The sequence below is a fragment of the Silene latifolia genome, chromosome Y, assembly GCF_048544455.1.
Source record: "Silene latifolia isolate original U9 population chromosome Y, ASM4854445v1, whole genome shotgun sequence".
Taxonomy (NCBI): domain Eukaryota; kingdom Viridiplantae; phylum Streptophyta; class Magnoliopsida; order Caryophyllales; family Caryophyllaceae; genus Silene; species Silene latifolia.
The window spans coordinates 279,755,495-279,773,537 of NC_133538.1; the positions used below are offsets into that span (position 1 = coordinate 279,755,495).

At 37.9% G+C, this 18,043-nt stretch overlaps 1 long non-coding RNA gene across 1 annotated transcript; it reads left to right on the plus strand.

The window, feature by feature from the left end:
- Window positions 1-371: 371 nt before the first annotated feature.
- On the plus strand, window positions 372-785 carry LOC141627424 (uncharacterized). The gene is made up of 2 exons (XR_012536993.1): window positions 372-483; window positions 577-785. It is a non-coding gene; the product is annotated as an uncharacterized LOC141627424 (long non-coding RNA).
- The last annotated feature ends 17,258 nt before the right edge of the window (window positions 786-18,043 follow it).

Below are 18,043 nucleotides of genomic sequence, written 5' to 3' on the forward strand. Positions count from 1 at the left end.
GAACAGTTGTTTGGCGATACATACGCTAAGGAAATGCTTGAGCATATTAAGGGGACTTTGATTGAATTGTTTGATTATTATAAAGGGCCATCTGATCACATTTCCACTTCTTACTTTACAACTAGTAGCACTAATACCGCCACTACTAGTCTTTGGTATGGATCAAGACGAGATAGGTTTTATAGCCTTTATGAATAGGAAAAGGAAGTCTGATTACCAAAAGTCAGAACTAGAGTTGTACTTAGAGGAGAGGGTTGAAGATATTGATGTTTTGCCATATTGGAAAAATAATTCTATCCGATTTCCAAACCTCTCATGTATGGCTCGTGATATTTTGGCGATTCCCGTCTCTCTGTCCCTTCGAATCTGCATTTAGTATGGGTAAGAAATTGATCAACCCATGGAGAGCGTCTCTAGGAAAGTCCTCTATTGAAGCCCTTGCTTGTTATGAGGATTGGCTACGAGCTAAAAAATTGTCATCGGGTAAATTACTTTCTTATATTTGTTTTTCAACAAGCGCTAAATATAATACGATTTCTTATTCTACGTTGTTCATTATTTCTTTTTTCTTTGAAGGTCCTTCACTTTTGGTTGGATATGGTGATACATTTGGCTTAGATGACGATGAAGGCGAAGATATGGACGAGGAAGATGTTTCTGCCTTCATGTGACATTGAATCTTTTTATTTATAAAACTTGAGACATTATGTATGAGAAATAATTTAAGTTTATACTCTCAAATTGGCATACAGTGATAATTTGATGAAAGTTTACATTTTGGCCTATTTTATGTTTTTTAAATGACCTTTTTTTTATGTATTATAGCAGCTTCGTTTATGTTTAAGACTTTCAGCTCTTTATGTTTTAAATTCCGTAAGTCTGCTGGGGCAAGCCCGCCAATTAGTAATGGGCGGATATGGACAACTATAATAGGCCCGCCATAGCGGGCACGGACATGAAAATTAAGCCCGCCGGACACATTTTTATAGGTTAGGCCCGGCCCGTGTCCGGCCCAAGCCCGCAAACGATCAGCTCTAATCCCAGAAATCATTGGAAGGTTCCTCTTCTTGGAGTTGGTCATGCTGAACTTCTCAAGAATCTTATCCAAATAAGACTCCTGACTAAGTGATAATATCCGTCGTGATCTATCTCGGTAGATACGGATTCCCAAAATGTGTTCTACCTCACCCAGATCTTTCATCTGGGAATGGTTCTTCAACCATTCTTTAACCGAAGATAGGAGTGGAATGTTATTCCCAATCAGGACTATGTCATCGACATACAATATCAAGAATATAATATTGCTCCCACTCGACTTGATATATAAGCATGGTTCTTCGACCGATCGAGTGAAACCATACTCTTTTATCACCTGGTCGAAACGATGATTCCAACTCCGAGAAGCTTGCTTAAGTCCATAAATGGAGCGCTTAAGCTTGCATACTTTCTTAGGATGTTCAGGATCGATGAAACCTTCAGGTTGCACCATGTACAACTCTTCCTCCAAATAACCGTTTAAGAAGGCGGTTTTCACATCCATTTGCCAAATTTCATAATCATGAAAAGCGGCAATCGCTAATATTATCCGAATGGAACGTAGCATAACTATAGGTGTAACAAACTCATCATAATGCAATCCGTGCACTTGAGTGAAACCTTTTGCCACTAGTCGTGCCTTATAGGTATCTGGTTACGCGTCTACAGAACGCTTAATTTTGTAAAGCCATTTGCACTGTAGAGGTTTTATCTTATTAGGTAAATCAACTAGATCCCATACGTCATTCTCATACATGGAGTCCATCTCGGATTGCATGGCTTCGAGCCATAGCTTTGAGTCGGAATAGGCCATAGCACCTTTATAGGTAGCGGGTTCATTACTCTCTAGGAGTAAAACGTCATTCTCCTCGACCATACCAATGTATCTGTCCGGAGGATGAGAGACTCTACCCGACCTCCTAGGTTCCTCAGGAATATTAACCGTATCATCAGTTGGAGGAACAACTTCCTCCATCTGTTCCTCGGTTGTTGGTTCTGGAATCTCCGACAGCTCGAAGGTTCTATTACTCGTCTTGTTCTCGAGAAATTCTTTCTCTAAGAACGTCGCACTAGCCGCAACAAAAACTCGATGTTCGGTAGGCGAATAGAAGTAATGACCAAATGTTCCTTTTGGATAACCTATAAAGTATGTCTTGACCGATCGCGGGCCGAGCTTATCCTCGTGTCTCTACTTGACATAAGCCTCGCAGCCCCAAACCCGAATAAAGGACAAGTTAGGGACCGTTCCCTACCACATTTCATATGGAGTCTTGTCGACACTTTAGTCGGACTTCGGTTAAGTATAAGAGCAGCTGACAAAAGAGCAAAACCCCATAATGAATCAGGCACTATCGTGTGACTCATCATGGATCGAACCATATCAAGTAAGGTTAGATTTTTCCGTTCAGACACACCATTTAATTGAGGTGTTCCAGGTGGAGTTAACTGTAGAACGATTCCACAGTCTTTAAGGTGTTGATCAAACTCATTTGAAAGATATTTGCCACCCCGATATGAACGGAGTGCTTTAACCTTTCTACCCAGTTGGTTCTCAACCCTGTTCTGGTATTCCTTGAATTTCTCAAAGGACTCACTTTTATACTTCATTAAGTAGACATATCCGTATCTACTCAAATCGTCCGTGAAAGTGATAAAATATCTATAGCCATCTGTAGCGGTAATTGACATAGGTCCACAAACATCAGTATGTATGAGTCCTAATAGGTCACTAGCGCGCATTCCAACACCTTTGAAGGAAATTCGAGTCCTTTTGCTAATGAGACATGATTCACACGTGCCATATGTAGAAAAATTGAATGCGGGAATAATCTCATTATCGACGAGTTTCTTTACGCGTTTCTCATTTATGTGTCCCATTCGACAATGCCATAGATCTTTGTCACCAACCTTTAATTTCTTATTATTCATGTGTAATACTTTCGTGGTTTGATCTAAGATGTAAATTCCATTCATGGAAACTGCTTTGCCATAAATCATTTCATTGAAAGAGAAAATACAGCTATTATCCTTTATTGAAAATGAAAAACCGTCTTTAGCAAGTACGGAAACAGAAATAATGTTCTTAGACAAACTAGGTACAAAGTAACAGTTATTTAAAAACAATTCAAAACCATTAGGAAGTTGGATTACATATGTTCCCTTCGAGACAGCAGCAACTCGTGCTCCATTCCCGACTCGCAGGTCCACATCACCTTTTTCGAGACGTATGATGTTCTTTAGGCCCTGAAAATGATTACACAGATGAGAACCACAACCAGTATCAAGTACCCAAGTTCCGAAACTTGCATGGTTAATCTCAATCATATGAATATAAGATGACATACCAACAGGAACGACGCGGCCTGCTTTGATGTCCTCACGGTAGATGGGACAGTTCCCCCTCCAATGTCCAGTCTTGTGACAATGGTGGCACTCAATGTCACCGCCCTTGCTCTTTGCCTTGCCCTGTGAGCCACTAGTCTCACCGGGCCCACTCTTACCGTTTCCTGGCTTTTTAAACTTTGGCTTACCTACAGCTAGGTCGCCATGAGCCTTGCCCTTACCTTTACCCTTGTTGGAAATTGTGAGAACATCCTACTTCATGCTCCCACTTAATTTCATATCCTTCTCAGTCTGTACGAGAAGGGAGTGTAGCTCATGAGGACTCTTTTTCAAGTCATTCATGTAGTAGTTTGCCCTGAAAAGGGCAAAACCATCATGAAGAGAATGAAGCATTCGGTCAATGACAATGCTCTCACTGATTTTGCAATCAAGAGCCTCCAGCTTCTCGACATTCTCAATCATGTGAAGAATGTGTGGGCTAACCGGTTGGCCCTTCTGGAGTTTCGCATCAAAGAAGCGACAGGTATGCTCATATGTAACGATTCTCGGTGCTTTTGAGAACTCGTTAGTGAGCGTGGTGAAAATCTTGTTCGCACCTTGGGCAATGAAGCGTCTCTGCAAATTGGTTTCCATTGCAAAGATGAGTACGTTCTTTATCGCACCTGCTTCCATAACGAAGTCACTATAAGCGAGTGACTCGTTGACTCCTGCATTGGGGCCTGGGTTTACCGGTATTGGCTCAGTTAAGTACCTGAGCTTACGTCGCAATGGCAAAGATTCGTTGCCTCCCAATCCGCAAAGTTGGACCCGTCGTTTTTCAGACGTGTGAACTGATTCATTTGGTCCATGAATATTTTCAGCCAGGACTCGCGTCCAAGTGTGGAACTAGGCATTTGGATTTCGTTATTTCCAGAGATTTTGTTGTAACTGTAAAATAAACGTGTTCTACACTGCGAAAAGAAGAATAAATAATAAGCATGTGCATCGATTTTAATTTAAGTTTAATGATCTAATGTCATAACGCGAAGACTCAAAACATTTATACAATTGACTTTCCTCAAGAATTATATAAATGATCTCAAGACTCAATTATCTGTAAATTGATAAGCCAGCCTTTTGGCTAATTCAACTGTTAGAATTCTTGGTCGATAAATTTCTGTAAATTCTATCTTTAGTCCATCATAATCACGAGAAACTCTTCGGACTATAATGTTGAGATAAACTAAGTCAACACAAACTACGTACCCAACGTAGAAGGGGTCAATTATGCCTACCGACGAAGAAGGGATTCATAGTTGTTTGCCCTTATAAAGACTAATCTCAATTTCCGTTTTAGAGGAAGATCCCATCAACTTTATTTTAATTCATTTTAAGTGAACTAATATCTAGCATGCGTGAATGATTAAACTAAGATGATGGCTTAATAAACATGTGACATCTGTATGTCTATGAAAACTAACATACAACCTATATGTATCAATTTTCATGCATTTTAGTAGGTGGTTTGGTTTTAGGCGGAATATGATGCATAAACTATCATGTGAATGAAAAGCAATAGGAATGAAAAACGTAAAAACAATAAAAAGTCTTAGTGTGGCCTATCCTATCAAAATGAACATTAAATACAAGTTTGGAATCCATCCTTGGATCCGAGATGCTTGTCTCGATGTTCCATCTTGATCCATGTAACGGGAGTGAGCTCCAATCTCCATCTTTAGTCTTCTTCGAAAATTACAATAAATAAATTTACATAATAAACCTATTTATTACATTCTAATTTCAAAACCAAAACTAAAGGAAAAATAAAGGAGATTCGAGATCTCATAATAACATAAAAAAATATGTTTCCTTCATTACGAAAACATAATTTGACTAAGGCCACACTAAGTATTACAAATTACAACAGATTGCAAAAAAAATGCGTAAATATATTCATTCAACGATTCATTCAACAAAAAATAAAATGCATCAACTAAAAATAAATTAAATATACATGACACAATTCCTTAATTATGTTGATTAATTTATCCAAACCACCTATTTAAATTAACAAATTAAGTGACAATTCCTCAATTAATCACATTAGTTTCAAACTTAATTCAAATTAAACTTGTAATATGAATTTAATCTATTAATATTTTAAACTGCTTTAAAATAATTAGGTATCTATTAATTATGAACCTCTTCACAATAATAAATTTGCCAAAACAAAACAAAAATAAAGACTCCCTTTTTTTAATTTGTCTCGGCAAAACCGAAAAAAAAACAGCAATTTTTTTTTTTTTTAAAATTCTGCCCAATCGTGAACAGTAACAGAAACTAATTTTTTTTTTTTCTCGGCTGAAAACCGAAACAAAAACAAAAACCTTTTTTTTTTAAAATTTTTATCTTCACGGTTTTTCTGTAAAAACCAAAACAATTTTTTTTTTAATAATCAGGATACTGTGAACAGTAAACGAAACAGGAAAAAAAAAATTCGGCTCAAATTAAAACAAGAACCCTAATGCCTCTTTTATGTCTCTTTTGCGGCAAAAATGCCCTAAAACATAAATTCGATGAAGAAAATCGTTTATAGTTGCTATTAGAACATGATTAGCATATGAATTAATAAAACATGATTAATCTTATATGCCAAAAACTATATAGCAAAAACAATTTTTATATTATCAACATGACGATTCCATTTGAATTTTAACTTAATCTTCATTCAATCAAAAACTACCAATTTATCATATGTTTATATTAACTGATTAAACAACAATATGAAAAATCGAAATGGAAATAATCATCAACAACAAAGGGAAAATAAAAAAAACAGACGGCTAAAAAAAAACTTTCGGCAAAATTTTTTTATTAAACCGAAATTCTTTTTTTTTTTCGAAACCCTAAACATAAGTTTACATCCAATTTTATGAAAATCATCAAAATTAAAATTCGTGGCCTTGGCTCTGATACCACTTCTGGGATTTATCTGTATGCATCCCTTAATTTTAAGGACTATAACGAATTATAACATGATGAATTATTAGTCATAAAATAAAATGCATAAACAAGATCGTAAAGGATTAAGAAATAACCTTCGGTCCTAGCAAATTCGGCTTAAGAACAATATCGCAATGATATTCGCCTATTAGTTGCACCCAAGACGATATGAGAAATGCCCTTTGATTATGCTAGAATCGATCCAAAAATTAACTAATTAATTTTTAGGTTTTTGTGTTTTTCTTCTAATGAGATGGAGGCAAGAATGGGAAAAGAATAGGTCAAGAAAAAAAACCCTACTCTCCTCTTATTGTCACCGAAATTAGGGTGAAAGAGGGAGATATTTTTTTTCTCCACAATTCGGCCCATCTGACCGAAATTAATAAGGAGTAATATCTCCTTATCTTCGGTTTTGGCAAAAATGTATAAATGTGTTAAATATAAATTGTCATCTAGTGAGGATCGAACCCATAACCTCTTGGTTTGAGTACCCTCACTATTACCACTATGAAACATTCATCTTGTTGATATTAAATATAACCGATTACATTTAATTACGAATTAACATATTAATTCGTCCAAGCTAACATTACATATATTTAATTAAATATAACTTATTATATTCAATTTACGAATTGACAGTTAATTCGTCTCAACTAATATTATTTAATCTTCATTAAATAATTGTCTCATCAACACATTGACTAACTGTTTAGTCATATAAGGCATCAATGTGATTATATTTCTATAACCACATCTCTCAAACACATCCTATAGGTGTGAGCTTTAGGGACCAGTTGATCACCGCCATCTGTATGATAATAACGTCAAACTTTCTAGCAAGACAACCGTTATTAGATAATCGTTAATCAAGTGATTAAAACACGAAGTATACCCTTGTGAACCTGTAAGAGATTTACAAATGTTATTACACTAATTTGTGGAGGACACAAGCTCCAACAGATCATCCTTTTGTTTTAAGCTCAAGAACAATCAAGATAGGAGATCTTGATTGTGCCCATATTACCATAAATATCAATGTAAGGAAATTGTTTTTCCTTAATCTTTAATTTTATGCTTTTATATTTGCATGCATGTTACATAGATCACTAACTGAACATATTATGAGATAATTTGTTACTAATTAGAGAGTCTAATTAGGATCTATGATCTTTCACTCCTTGTGTACCGCTTTGTCCATGCTAAGGCTAAGGAAGAAGTGAATAAAATGGGTATTCATATGATACGAAAAGGGGAAGCAATTGGAGACTTGACTTTAGAACCCGAGTTGTGCAATGAAATATGGGAGAAGTAAACAAGAGAAGGCAAGATCCGAGAGTGGAAAGGATCGTTGGAGAGAGGTGAAACCTCAAGGTTTGAGTTTCATGGAGATGGATGTCTTAGATTCAAAGGGCGTGGTGCATACCAAGAAATAAAGATCTTAAGAATAAGATCACGAATGAGGCCCATAACACACCTTACTCAGTGCATCCAGATGGTGATAAGTTGTAAAAGGACCTTAAGAAGACTTTCTAGTGGTCAAACATGAAGAGAGAAGTGGCGGAATTTGTGGCAAGATGCTTGACTTGCCAAAGGGTAAAAGGAGAACACAAGAGACCACAAGGAAAAGTCCAACTGCTAGATGTGCCGGAATGGAAGTGGTAGTCGATAACTATGGATTTCATAGTGGGATTACCAAGAACTCAAAAGGGGAACAACATGATTTGGGTCATTGTGGATAGGTTAACCAAATTGGCTCACTTCATTGCAATGAAAGACACATGGAACAAGGTAGAATTAGAAAACGCCTATTGTACGTATGTGGTCAAGCTTCATAAATTTCCAAAGATATTGTGTCGGAAGGGGATTCAAGATTCATTTTAAGGTTTTGGAAAGAGCTTCAAAGTTATTTGGGTAATCAATTGAAAATAAGTACGACGTTTCACCGGGCAATGAATGGACAAATGGAGAGGACCATTCAAACCTTGGAGGACATGTTAAGAGCTTGCGTTTTGGAATTTGGGGGCTCTTGAGAATATAGGTTGCATTTGATCGAATTCTCTTACAATAATACCTACCATGCTAGCATTGGCATGTCACTGTTTGAAGCCTTGTATGGGAGGAAGTGTCGAAATCCAATATGTTGGGATGATATCACCGAGGCCGTCTTGTTGGACCAATGATCCAAGACACGATAGACCAAGTCCATATAATAAGAGAATAGATGAGAGCGGCACAAGATAGGCAAAAGAGTTATGCCGACTTGAGGAGAAGTGACATTGAATTTGCGGAGGGTAATAAGCTCTTACTTAAGGTTTCGCCCATGAGAGGAGTGAAGAGATTTGGGAAGAGAGGCAAGTTGAGCAAAAAGTTCATAGGCCTTATGAGATATTGGTTAAAGTCCGGGAAGTGGCCTACCGTTTAGCAGTTAACCCGGCATTGGAGCGAGTTCACAATGTTTTTCACGTGTCCCAGTTGCGTAAGTACATAAGTGATCCTTCACATGTGCTTGAGGCGGAAACGATCGAGTTAGATGACGCCTTAACATATGTGGAATGACCAAGGAGATCTTAGATCAGAAGAAAAGGAAGACAAGACATAGTGAGATGGTGTTGGTGAAAGTATGGTGGTCTAACCATCTAGTAGAGGAGGCTACATTGGAGGCCGAGGAGACCATGAAAGAGCGGTATCCGCACCTTTTTGCGCAGGTATGAGTTTGGTTATGAGGTCGTAACCGTGTTTCTAGAGGGGTATGGTGTATTTCGAAAGTGCAAGTTCTCTTGTTTCCCCATCATTTACTAGTACTTAGTCGTCCTTACCTCACCTTGGAGTCGGTGGTTTTGGCAACACTTGTACTTACCTTTCACGGTCACGACATAACACCAAGTACCTTTGCGGTGTCATGGGATATAGAGTAGTGTATTAGAGGCACCTTGTTTGAGTCGGGAGTGAACTTCGGGGACGAAGTTCATTTTTAAGAAGTGAAGATTATAACACCCATGCTTTTAGAGCCTCACTTGGTCAAAGTATTCGACCGAGTAGTGTCTCAATCGACCGAGTAGGGGTCTACTCGACCGAGTAAGTCCTTCAGTTTTTATGTCGGCTATGGGAGATCGTGATTCGACCGAGTGAAGGGTTCTCTCGACCGAGTGCAGCGCCACTTTACCGAGTGAACTGGTCACTCGATCGAATGACCTGTCATTATCCAGCTTTTGCACGAGATTGTGGTAGGTGTCCTATCACTCTCTAATTAATCCTTATCTTTTCGGATTTTCTTCCTTAAAATTGCCCACACCTTATCCTACCACTCTCTAAAAACCTGTAAAAATATTATACATCTTATCCCTATCTTGTTCTTGCTCATTTGTTAGCATTTATAAGTTAATCCTTAATCTTTCTCCCTTATTCTTATTTAGTAGACCTTAATTTCTCTAGTGTGTGGTCCTATATTTAATTAGGGTTGTGACTAATTAATTAAGGTAATTAAAGGAGTTAATTAGTATTATTGTTGTTGTAGTAATTAGTAGTAATCATAGTTATAATTTGTGTAGGAGGAGACTTCAGAGAGGAACACTTCTAGCTTAGTTGGTTGATTGATTGAAGACTAGCAAGCGATAGGGTTTTCCTATTTAGCTTTGATGATATAGATGTTTATTTGTGCATTAATGACATTGTAGTTGAATTATAACATGAGTAATGGTAATTAGGGTTTGATGGTATGTTATTGTGTAGCAATATTCGTACATGTGGAAATTTGGGTAAGTATGGTTGGTTTCATATTGTTAGATAGATTGCATAATAACATGTTTATGAGACATTGGTACAAAAGGGTGAGTTATTGAGGATTTGAGGATTTATTACATGTCATGAGTAGTGTTAATGGAGAAGCGTACTACTTGTTTGTGATTGTCATTCTATGTGGGGTTGGTTGTTGGAGAATGTGTTGGGTTTGGCATTGGATATGATACATGGTTATTGAGGCGACGTAAGACGGTTAGAAAACCGTCTTACGCTTGAGTCGCTTCTTGGAGCTTCCCACTCCAAGAGGGATATGTACATTAAGGACTTGAGTTTGGAGTAACTCGTGTGGTTGAGACACGACGTCTGGCAGGGGATCCTAGTCATTATCGGGCCCGGTACCACGGATGTGTTCTGAGTACCAGTTGTGTGATGCGGTGTCATGGGTGTGTCCCTGACATCGGTGTGTTGGAGGTAGATACTTGAGTTGTCGTGCATCATTGTATTAATCTTTATTTGCATACTCATGTAGATTATCATAGTAGCATGCCATTCATGAACATTTGTATTATTGGAGCTAACCAAAGTATTTTCAAAATGTATATGGTGAACCATATGATGATTTCCGCTCATATAGGGAGCAGTGAATTTAGAGGTTAGCTTTGCATATAAGCAGAGGCTTGGGAGAGGTCTTCACTTGTTGTCATCACTCTTGTTGTCTAGGTTTTGAGTTTTTAGACTCCACCTTTTATTTCAATATTGTTGTAATTGAATGGGATGGTATTTGCATCCCTTAACTATTAACTAATTATTTAACTACAACTTATCAATTTAAATTGTTGTCCTAAATTGCTTTATATTCGTTTGTTCGCGCTACAAACTTGGAAAACCAAGTCTTGTGACACTCTCACATGTTAGGGTTGCTTTGAGGAAGGATTCTGACTTATGGGGGTGTTACATTTCTTTGATGTGAAAGTATTGTGGTATTTTGATATTGTTGACATTGTTGGTATTGATTGTGGAGCCATTGCCGGGAGATGGTCTTCACCCCTTATAGCTCTCGTCACAAGAGGGATGTGCACATTAATGATCTGGGTTCGCTCGTTGCGATGAGCGGGGCTTTAGGTGGCAAGGCTACGGTCTACCACTGGCAGCGTGGGTACCTGTTGCAATGAGTAACCTGGCAGGTCTGGGCTGCGGTTCAGACATTTGTATTTGGAAGTTGGAGATTATGTTATTGTAGGACTAAATTGAATTGGTTTGCTATTGTTGTAGCTCATGATTAATTGTGCAGTTGACTAACCCTTTTATGTTTTCAAAACTTGTGGTGATCCATTGGGGGATGCTGAGCAGAGATCTAGCAGGTATTGTTGTTGAGCTTGCATGATGGTTTGGATAGGACGCTTGCGAGACAATAATCTTTTAGCTTCCGCTGAGTTTGAGTATTTAGTCACAAGGATTAAAGTTGTATTTATTTTGGTTTTGGAGTTTTGGTTATGTATTTTGATTAAACTTTTTTTACTCTAGTTACACGTTCTTTAACGGTCTATTTGATATACTTTACCTTGGGTAACCGAGACGGTAGCACTTTCGTTTACTAGGGTAGGCCTTGGTAGGGCACTTTGGTAGGTGGGGGTTACAAGACCTTTCTTTTGGTGTAATTTGGTTATGCACTATTTTCCTTAAGCATAGTAAGAACCTCTTAATCTTTCTTCAATATTATTGTGATTTCGTTGAGTTTGATTTTCATGTTGAATGTTGATATGCTAGGAGTAATTGACCTTGCTTGTTATTCATCCTACTACTGCAATTTCTAGTCTTGTTCTTTACTTGTCTAGAAATATTTGAAGCAAGCTTGCTTGGTGTAGATACCCGTATTCGTCGATATTGGAATTTATAGAGAACCCGACAAACACCCGATGATGATAGGACACATGTATTTATTAGTTGTCACTGTCATTATTTGGGTTCGTTTTACGATGTAGAATGAGCGTTGTCGACGAAGTATTTTATTAATTTAAATGATATTTAAATTAAATGTTTTTTTAAAGTGAATTCATTTTATTGCTTTATTTTGAATTTATTTTCTCAAGTTTATTTTATTGAAAATAAAATAAATATTTGATTTGAAAAATCATTTTATGAGTGTATTTGATTTGAAAAATCATTTATTTTAATGTGTTAATCGATTTGAAAAATCGATTTAAAAATCGAAAAAAACTCGTTTTAAACACGCGTTTTGGAGCTCGATTATAGCTCGATTTTTGAGCCCGTTTGCTTTACGAGTTGGCACGAATCTCGAGTACACTAACCAACCTAAGCCTCTACCCATCCAACCCCAGTTCGAACCCCCTTAACCACGGCCCAAATCCCGTTCCAAACACTCCCCAACAGCCCGCATAAAACACGAGCAGCCCCCCTGTTTTGCGTGCCAAATCCCGAGCCCAAAACCCGCTCCAAATACCACCAAAACCCGTTACCATTAACCCCAACCCATACCCTAGTATCCTACCCATATTACCTTAGCTTAACCACCAAGAAAACCCCTCACAAAACCTCTCAAACTCTCACAAAAGCTGCTGGACAGCAGCTATGTGCAAACCGAGCCCGTCTGCCTCTCCCCTCTAAAACCCTACCTTAACTCATTATAAATACCCCCCTTTCACCATTCATTCATTCCTCTAAGTTCTCCATACATACTACCTTCACTTACAAGCTTTAAACTCCAGAAACAAACCCTAATTGCCTCCCATAAACCCTCGACAAACCCGACTTACAAACTGAGAATCAGTTTGTGTATCCTCTTTGAAATCCTTCTTTCTCCCTTCAAACCTCCATCAAAATTCGAGTTTCTTGTTGCAAATTAACCATACAACATCCATCTAAACATTAGACAAAGATTTACGAGCCAAATTGCCCTTGAGAGTACACGAATTCCCTCGAAAAACAGAGTGTTATACACTCTGTTTTGTGACTTTTCTGTCTGTCAGTTCTGTTTGTGCTCGTTTTTCGTGCCCAATAACTCAGAACGAGCAGGGATTGTTTTAATATCTCTGTTCTCCTCTCTTTCTAGTTTTCAAAACATCTTTTAAATCTAATTTTCACCGTGAAACAAGAGAGAAATCGCAGTTTGAAAGTTGCTGTCCAGATTTGCAAAAAACGTGTTGTTTGCTTTGTTTCATCGTCGACGACGGCCTCTCGAGATAAAATCTACCATCGATTACGACCCAAGACGGTGTCAAAGATACATGTAGGTTGAGGGTGCATCAAATCCTCCTCTTTCTCCCTTTTATTTCGTTTTTTATGTTTGTTTTTTATTGTTTCGTTTTATTTTGTTTATCGATTGTTATCATTAACTATGAAACTAGTTTAGTCCGAGTGTGAGTTAAAATACCACCATGAACACCCGCGTTGACTTGAGATGGGAAAGAAATCCGCTACATCAGTCGGTCGTAACCCCCGTCTCATTTACATATCCTCGTGTTCAAGGTAGGGCATTAATAAAACGAATTCTAACTTCGCTCTTCGCTTTTGACCCCTCTTTTGTTTAGTGTAATTCGACCCACCCTAGGACCCGTCACATGTTAATATGACCTCTGATTGTTAACATATAACTCGTTTAGATGACATTAGATCAGTTTAATAACCTAATTAGACACGTTAGGGTACATCGACATAGCTTTAAAAATCAACTAACAATTCTATAACCTAATTGAACGCATCTCTCTTTTCACTCGATTTCTCACTAGCATAGGAGTGCGTGATTAGCACCTTCCCATTAACACTCGATGAGTAGCGTTAATATCGTAACTTCTTGACCTAATTTGACCCCTTTAGGCCGTGTAGAATACACATTTGCAAGACATCTTTTCAATCGATCAACGTCGTTTCTAACTTGTTTTCTAGCCCGCTTTCGAACTTGTTTCGCAATCAATTGATCTAACTAATGAACCTGACCTAGGACCTAGGGTAGCCGTGTCTAGAGTGGCCATGACTTGGCCGTGTCCTTTGGCCTTTCTCGCTTCGTTTTTTATGAATCGTTTGTTCTTTATTGTTTTGTCGCTTGTAATTTATCGTTTGTTTATCGAGTTGTAATTTTCAAGTTAGCTTTCTTCTATCGAGTCAAAACCCCTTCCAAAAACCTTAGTCTTGTTTGGTTAGATGGTTGTGCCCCAATGCATGTAAGAGCATAGTAAATCGCATGTTGTTTAAAGCAACATGGCCCGATTTATGCTAATGCATGCTTTGGTGTGTGACCCAATGTCTAATTCGATAAGATTAAGTGAAAGCACGCGTTACGAGGAATGACCCAGGGCCGTGAGTCATGTAAGCCGTGGGACACCTCTTTGTGCACGTTTTCCTAGGCCGAAGGGCCATGTGTCGTGTATGGTGTCGTATATAGCAATTGTATTTAGATCGAGTTGTATCTTTAATTTATCGTTGTGTCGGCATGAAATGCCTGGGTTGTAATAGGGTAGATCCCAACGGCTCCCCCATTCCCCCTAAGCCTTGTTTGCTTTGTTTTGTATGTTATTAGATCAACCAACCCACATGCTAAATTACAACTTTGACAAAGTTAGTTTAGTTGCATCTAAATCGACATAGAAACTTCACATGTTAGGGTTTTGAAAACGATTTTTGCATATCATATATCGTAGTAGCTATGACCTTGTTTGAAATCCGACACTTGACTTAGTAGAGGCCGTTATCGACGGGCGGGGTTAGGTGTCCTTATGGGCTTCCTAACACGTACCCTCACCCCTTACTCAAGATCTATGGTTTGTGGATCCGTCTAAATACCATTGGATTACGAGAGTCATTCAAATCGAGTGATATAGGGTACAAGTCTTTATCTTTAATCACTCGTAGTCGATTGGCTTTATGCTTTTCGATGAAAGGTGTAAAGTTGACTTGAACGGTTCCAAGTTCCCATAAAACTTGGTGGCGACTCTAATTTGTCTTAATTCGATTCGAAAGAACCTCGAGTAGATTATGCCTAGTGTGGATCCCGTGGACGCAGTTCCCGAGGGCCTTGTCCACACTTGGTATGAATTTATCGTAAAGTTTGTATCTTTGTGAGTGGTACTTGCAAGTTAGCCTTTAGTTGGTTGGATTATGCCTTGCCCAAAGGGAAAGTTGGCCGAGGACGGAATGAAAACTAGAAAGGGCATTCCGCGCAAAATGAATAAATGAGTTGCGACTTGCTAGCCACCATGAGAGGCTAAAGTGAAAACCCGAAAGGGCACTTTAGGCAAAATGAGGGATTTTCACCAAAAAAAATCGAAAAAAACTCAAAATATAACACCAAAAAGATGGAGGGATAAGAAGAGAGCAATAAAGAGGGTCTTGGAAGGAGGCTAGCTTTAGGACTTAATCTCTTTTTTATCACAAGAATTAGCTTCAAATTGGTGGAATTTTGATTTGGCTTCTTGAGTTGTTGATGCTTGAAAGAGTTTGGCCAATAAAGTAGTACAATTCTCATTGTATGAAGTGATAAGGGAGTGGTATTAGTAGTGATGAGTTGTGATTGATAGGAGGATTGATGGTTCACTTTGCTATTGCCTTGGGATAAGGCAAGAGTGACCACTACTACTTCTTTGGGGATATAAGAAGGGTGGAGTTGTGTGATGAGTCAGAGTTGGAGTTGTGTCGTGTCTTGTTTGAGGGATGATATAAGGATGGGGAGTGAGAGAAGAGCATGTGTCAACTTTAATTCTAGATTTTCATGTTTGATTGGTGGTTGTTAAAGAGGGAGATATAAGAAGGACGATGTGAGGGAAGAGAGATCGAATCTACCTATACTCACTTGATGGACTTGGATGCCTTTCTACTTAGTTTTGAGTTTTACTCGGGACGAGTAAAAGTCCAAGTGTGGGGGAATTTGATAGAGTCAAATTGTGTCGAGCTAGTTGAGTTGTATTAAATATATTAATGTGTCATGGAGCCGGTTTTGAGAGCTAATCATTCTTATTGCCGACAAATCCATTTTGGTTGTAATTCGGATAATTTGACTTGTTTTTGGTATTTGTATCTCAAGGTAGTTCAAGTGCTTCATATTTGGTATGTTGAGATGAAGGAATTATTTTGTACTAGCCGACTCATAAATCAAACCTGAGGTTTTATCAAGCAAAGAAAGGGGCGTGAAAGTCAAGGTGAAGTTTGAGTTTGAAGAAGCGGATCCAGTACAATGAGCAGCCTGCGCCTCCTAACCTTGCCTGCGCATTTCACTGAAGACACGGGCCTAATTTTCCGCAAGTGAGCTTTGTGGACGACTTAACTTAGGGATTTGTGAATCCTTATAAATAGTCCAACATTTGACATTTTAAATCTCACCTAATTATTCAATAATTAAAAACTCTTATGCTAGTTAGAGAAGTTGTATTAGAGAAAGAAAAGTGTAAGCTTTTGCTTAAGTTTATGCTAATCCTTCCACTAATCCTAGATTTATCTTTGATTATGGAAGGGTGGACCTTTCTCTGGGTGTAATTTTGTTAGGCACATTTTCCTTAAGTATGGTAGGAACCTCTTAATCTTTCTTCAATAATTATTGTATTTTCCTTGACTTCGATGTTCATTTTGAATGTTGATATGCTAGGAGTAATTGACCTTGCATATTATTCATCCCACTAGTGCAATTTATAGTCTTCTTCTTTACTTGTCTAGAAATATTTGAAGCAAGATTGCTTGGTATAAATTCGTCTTAAAGTTTGTATCTTTGTGAGTGAAACTTGCAAGTTAGCCTTTAGTTGGTTGCATTAGGCCTCCCAAAGGGTTAGTCTCAACTTCTTTTGTTTGCAATTAATATTCATGCTTTTACATGTAAACCTTATAGTGGAAGTGCTTAGCATCTTCCTCGAATATGTGAGCAGGTGTCAAGTCAGTGCCGCCACCACCAAACCACCGATGTTGACGTGCTCCGAGAGCATATATTCAATCAAACAAGTTTTTTAGAATCTCTCACTGGATTATTAATCGGCGATATAACATAAGAGAAGGATTATTAATCGGCAATATAACATAAGAGAAGGATACCTACCAGACAAGATACATTCTTGCTGAATTAACTGTTCGTTTGAATGGGATGAAATCGAATAGAGAGAAGGAAAAAGAAAAACCTTCCCCAGATGACTAAGCTATATTAACAAAAACCAAAATTTCCAAATAAATTTTCTCGTAAATCTGAAACACGCCTCAACACGCTAATTTAAATTAGTCGAACTATTCCCTTACAATAGACCACCACAACCATTAGAAGGCAAAAAAAGATAACAGGCAGCGAGAAATATAATGCCGAGAAAAATGAATCCATCGAATACAAAGCATTGAGCAGGTCAGTGGACTTCTCACCTAGTCGATGTAATAACACGAAGTAACATCAGTGAAATCCCAAGAATACATACTTAAGTCAATAATAAAAAACAAGTAGAGAATATAAACACAAGCTAATATAGTAATTACACTCATTCAAGGAAGATAAACCACAGAGATTCCATCAGGCCAGATGTACTCTGTAGACCGTAGAAAGTTGTAGAAGAATGATAAAACTAGGATCAAGAAGAAGGATGTTTTGTGGGACTCAAAGTTACATATTACTCCATGTCATATGGTACTTATATACAACATATACAACTCCTACTCCTACATATTTGGAAACTAACTCCTAAAAATAATATATACAATCATATTAGTTCCTAATACACAGCTAACCAAATAACAAACATTGACTAAACGTATCTAAATGATTTGCACAATATCTATTCACTCCCCCTCAAGTTAGAGCACTTGGTAAGCCAAGTCCCAACTTGCGTTGAGGATGGCTATACGCTTCACCTCCTAATGCCTTCGTGAAGAGGTCCGCTACTTGTTCCTTACTCCGTACGTGAAGCGCGTTAATGGTCTTGTTCACTAAGTATTGACGGATGAAATGACAGTCAATCTCAATGTG